Source organism: Pinus tabuliformis, chromosome 5_2 (assembly GCF_031772625.1).
Source record: "Pinus tabuliformis cultivar Carrire ecotype Pingquan chromosome 5_2, CPIR1, whole genome shotgun sequence".
NCBI classification, from domain to species: Eukaryota; Viridiplantae; Streptophyta; class Pinopsida; order Pinales; family Pinaceae; genus Pinus; species Pinus tabuliformis.
In genome coordinates, this window is record NC_142306.1 from 717,778,796 (window position 1) to 717,784,261 (window position 5,466).

At 31.4% G+C, this 5,466-nt stretch overlaps 1 pseudogene; it reads left to right on the forward strand.

Moving 5' to 3' along the window:
- The first annotated feature begins 453 nt into the window (after window positions 1-453).
- On the forward strand, window positions 454-3,816 carry LOC149161201 (chaperone protein ClpC1, chloroplastic pseudogene; annotated as a pseudogene).
- Window positions 3,817-5,466: the final 1,650 nt, after the last annotated feature.

Consider the following 5,466-nt stretch of genomic DNA (forward strand, 5'->3'; position numbering starts at 1 on the left):
AACTTTTGCTAGGATCAGTTCAGGAAGCCGCCCATTTTAATAGGTGACATTAGGTTTTGCTTTGCCTCTTCTTTTTTGGGTAGTTTTCGGCCTGCAGATGAAAAGTTTTACATTCGAAGCCTCTACAGTATCAGGACCAAGGCTGTCCTTATGGTTAGGACCAGGTCCCGGTGGCCCGGGTCCTCCGGCTACTCTAGATTCAGCATCGGCATCATCATCATCGCAGTTTAATGTAATGGACGGGACTGGGACATATCCATATCCTTTCTTAATGCGCCCATCTGACAATCCCAGTGAACGTTCCAGCGCCGCGGCGGAGCTCAGTCGTCCTGTCGGTGGTGGTGGTGGGGTGTTTATGGCACCGGCCTCGACATCGACCCTATTTGCAAACCTGTTAAGCTCGGGAAGCGTGCAGGCGGCACATACCCCTCCCGGATTCTCTGAACTAATTGTTGCTATAACAGAGAAGGGTAAAGAAAAATCAAAAGCTGAGAGTGAGGCAAATGATGAGGGTCCAACAGTGACAGAGGCAGACATTGAACATATTGTATCTTCATGGACAGGTATTCCTGTTGAAAAGGTATCAACTGATGAGTCTGACAGACTTTTGAAGATGGAGGAAACTCTTCATCACCGTGTCATAGGGCAAGATGAAGTTGTAAAAGCAATCAGTCGAGCTATTCGTCGAGCACGAGTTGGTTTGAAAAATCCCAACAGGCCAATTGCGAGTTTTATTTTCTCAGGTCCAACTGGTGTTGGTAAATCAGAGCTTGCGAAGGCACTAGCAGCTTATTATTTTGGTTCAGAGGAGGCAATGATACAGTTGGATATGAGTGAATTTATGGAGAGGCATACTGTCTCAAAATTGATTGGTTCACCCCCAGGATATGTTGGTTACAGTGAAGGAGGACAGTTGACTGAAGCTGTGAGAAGGCGACCCTATACAGTGGTCCTTTTTGATAAGATTGAGAAGGCTCATCCTGATGTATTCAATATGATGCTTCAAATTCTAGAAGATGGAAGATTAACTGATAGTAAGGGTAGAACTGTAGATTTCAAGAACAATCTTTTGATTATGACATCTAATGTAGGAAGCAGCGTGATTGAGAAAGGAGGAGCTAGAATTGGGTTCGATCTTGATTATGGGGAAAAGGACAGCAGTTACACAAGGATTAAGAGTCTTGTGAATGAAGAAATGAAACAATATTTTCGGCCTGAGTTCTTGAATCGTTTGGATGAAATCATTGTGTTCAGGCATCTCACAAAGACAGAGGTGAAGAAAATGACCAGACTTGAAGATGCATTAAAGTTACTGAATATCCTAATTCATTCCACTGTTGATGGGATGGTAAAAGTCAACAAAGAAACTCTTTGTGACATTCAGACCTGCCTCCATGATGCACAAGAAAAGATCGATTTTTTGCAGCTTGAATCACAGCTACAGCAAGAAGAGCTACATCAAAATAGACACCATTCTGAACCTGTTTTTGTTCAGAACATTGAGACAACCACCCATAAACAACATGTTAATAATGTTACAGTTCATTCAAATAAAGCAGCAATTGTACATGCAGATGCAGAAACTCAGTCTGCACTTCCCAAGCCCATCATCAGACCTTGGGAACAGCTTGTCCACAACAAGCACAGAACTGGTCTTGGATATGACAAGGACCTGTCCTTTCATATTCCAGACTATGCCAAGCCCATTCAGTTTCAGAGTGTTGGATTCATTTATGACAGTTCACCCGCTCCTCATGACAGTTCAGCTTCAGCTGTTCAAGACTCTCCCTCTCTTCCACAGCAGCAACAACAACAACAACAATAGATCGTGAAATGCCAACACTGTGACCGAGTTGGCCATTTGAAAGATCACTGTTTTGATCTTCATCCATGTAAGCACTGTCATAAAACCAGTTATTCTTCAAACAGATGCTTCAAAAATAAGCGTCCTGCAAGAACAAAGATTCATCTTGGATGGATCGCTTCTTGGCAATGGGCATCAACAGCCAAGAAGATATTCCAAACACATGTCAGAACTTGTTCCAGAATATTGAACAGTCTTGCAGTTGAGTTTTCTCCATCATCTCACCTTGTATCTGACAGGGGGGGAAATGATGGTCATCTACAAGCTCCAAAGCCACATCAAGCGAGCCTGAGCCACAACCTGCCACTCCAGTTTCAGAGTTGTAGCCAGAGACAAAGATGCCTGAACATGCCTTCAGTTGGCAATCTCGGACACTTCCTCTAGCAGAAGACTCCAGCTTCTTGCCAGTTTTGGAAGAGTTCCAGGAATCGCAGAGTTGTTGGTCATCTTTAAACCATCACAGATTAAGAACACTTCCTCTAGCAGAAGACACCAGCCTCTTGCCAGTCTTGGAAGAGTTCAAGGAATTGCATTAAGCATTCCAGAGTTGTTGGTCATCCTTAAACCATCACAGATTAAGAACACTTCCTCTAGCAGAAGACTCCAGCTTCTTGCCAGTTTTGGAAGAGTTCCGGGAACTGCACTAAGCGTTCCAGTGTTGGTGGTGATCCTTAAACCACTGCCCTTTTTTACCAACATTTCATAGAGCACATTCAGCCTAGTGCTGCCATGCATTTTTGCACATTTTGTATTACAGCTCTCTTCTTGGACTCATACATAACCCTTCAGATTAAGGGGGGAATGTTGGACACCTAATCCTAAAGGGTTAGTGTGGAATTCGAATGGACAAAAGCAGTCCAAGAGACCTTGGGATCTGAATCCCAAGAGTCACCTATTGTACTATAAATGTGTATCTTATGTTAATAAAAAATGGACTCACTGATTTATCTTTCATATTGTTTTACTGTCCATGTGTGTTTAACAAACCCTAGTGAGGAGCCAAATAATATAATTCTTATATTATGATAAAGATATTAATAAGTACACAATGTTTATAAGAATTCAAAAAAGAAATTTCAATTTTTCACAATAATATGATTGATTTTCTTTATTAATATTTCAATTTTCAAAATACAAAAGTTATTTTATTTTATTATTTATAATATTTTTTTTTTAAATCAATTCAAATATTTTTTTATTCTATTTCTCTACTATGTAATTCAAATATTACGCAAAATATAAAAACCAATTCATAAAATATATATATATATATATATATATATAATTTAAATAAATATATTAAAAAATTTATATTCATATATATATATATATAAGTATATTAAAAGTATATATATATAAGTATATTAAAGTATATAAATTTAAATAAGTATATTAAAGCATATTAATATAGAAAATATTTTAAAATATATTTAGAAAAAAAATCAATTTTCCTTATTTTAAATATTTTAATTTTTAAAATTTAAAATTAACTAATTTATTGTAAAAATAATTTAAATAGCTAATATTTATTTAATTATAATTAAATTTAAAATAATTTTTTTACTGAATTCTAATTTATCAATTTTTCTTATTTTAAATATTTTAATTTTCAAAATTTAAAAATTAATTAAATCGACAAAGATTTAGGCGAAATTTTTTTCTCATAAAATTAACTAATTTATTGTAAAAATAATTTAATTATAATTTATTTAATTATAATCAAGTTTAAAATAATTTTTTACTGGATTCTAATTTAACCCATCATTAACTTGTTCCATTCCCCTAGTACAACCACATTAGATCTCAGTTTCATAATCTTTGTCGCAACACTGACTTCCCTAGCCTTTTACGATGTCAAAACTATAGTAAGCTTGGGAGGCTTCTCTCCAAGCTTTTTGAGTATAGGATTAAAATCTTAAATTAAACTAAATAACTTGTTTCTTTAGGTCTAATAGACCAAAGCTTGGTCTCAGTGGATGAAATCCAAATATTATCCAAAATACACAATCCAAATGTTTGAAATTTTAATTTATATTTATATTTAAAAAACATGAGATTTGTTTTTTTTAAATTTAGAACGTGTTTGTATATATATATATATATATAATAATATATAATTAAAAAATTGTATTTTTAATTTTATCTTTAAAAATTAAGTTCACGATAAAAATATATTATACTTTTCATAATAAAATATTAAGTATAAGTTCAAAAGCATCCCAATAAAATTATAATCATACCAATCCGAAACTGTAACAAGGTAACAAATGTGGTGCAGACAACATAGAATTAGGGGCTTTCTTCTTCCCTTTGCGGGGAGTTTGTAAATAGAAGAATAGGAAAGCATACTAAACAATCATCTGCATAACCATAACATGTTGTAATTTGTGTACTACACTATTTTGAAGTTCTGGAACTAAAAATATTGCCAATCATGCATTTGTTGCCAAAAATGGAATTACAAAATCAGAGTAGTCAAAAATGAACAAAAATATTGCCAATCATGCATTTGTTGCTAAAAATAGAATTACAAAATCAGAGTTGTCATAAAATTACAGATTCAGAGTTGTTTATTTTTTTTAAGAATTACAAAATCAGAGTTGTCATAGAATTACAGATTCAGAGTTGTTTAATATATATATATATATATATATATATATATATATTTTGAATGTAATATATATATATATATATTTTTGAATGTAGAGTTGTTATGTGAGAATTGTTTTTTGGAATTTTAAAGAAATTTTAATTTATGTTATTTAAAATGATTTTTTTTATTATACATAGTTTTAATATCCTCAAAAACTTAGAAAGATTTAACTTATTAACAATTCACTTTAATAAATCCCCACCCAATTCTTAAAAAAAACTTTTAGAAAAACAGAAATTTATATGAATTATGGTTAAATTAATTATATGCACGTGTTTGGAAGTTATGTGCTTGATATTTACATAATTAACTTCCAACGAGTTATGGTCATATGTTTGAAGTGATTTAAGGAGAGTTTGTGTAGCTTATAATTTGATTTTGATAAATTTTATTTATGGTATAAAAAATTTTGTAAAATTTTATTTTATTGGTATATATGAATTTAACATTTTTTATATACTAAAAATAAATATATTTTTTATTAATTATTTTATTAATATATTTTGATAAATTATAATTTTACTTTTCAATTGAAAGAGGTATTTTCCTTTTTCATCAATAATCTTTCAATTAAAATATATATTTAGAAGACGGTGTATGCTTATATATTTATTATTTTATGTTTAACACTAGTTAATAGTTTTTTTATTCTATTTATTAGTTAATGGTTTTTTTATTTTATTTATTTGTTTAATGAGTAGTTTTTTTAATAATTTAATAATATATGTTTTAGTTACTTTTTAGGGTGGTAGTATATATTATATTATTTAGTGTGAAATTTTTAATGAGAAGAGTTAAGGGTGGAAATTAATTATGAGAAATACATATTATAAATTTTATTAAAAAAATTAATATGTAATATATAGATTTTTTAAGTGTTATTTTTTGAGAATCTTTTTTTTGTTTATTTTTTGATCTAATTCGTCTAGAATCCTATAGAAATACATTA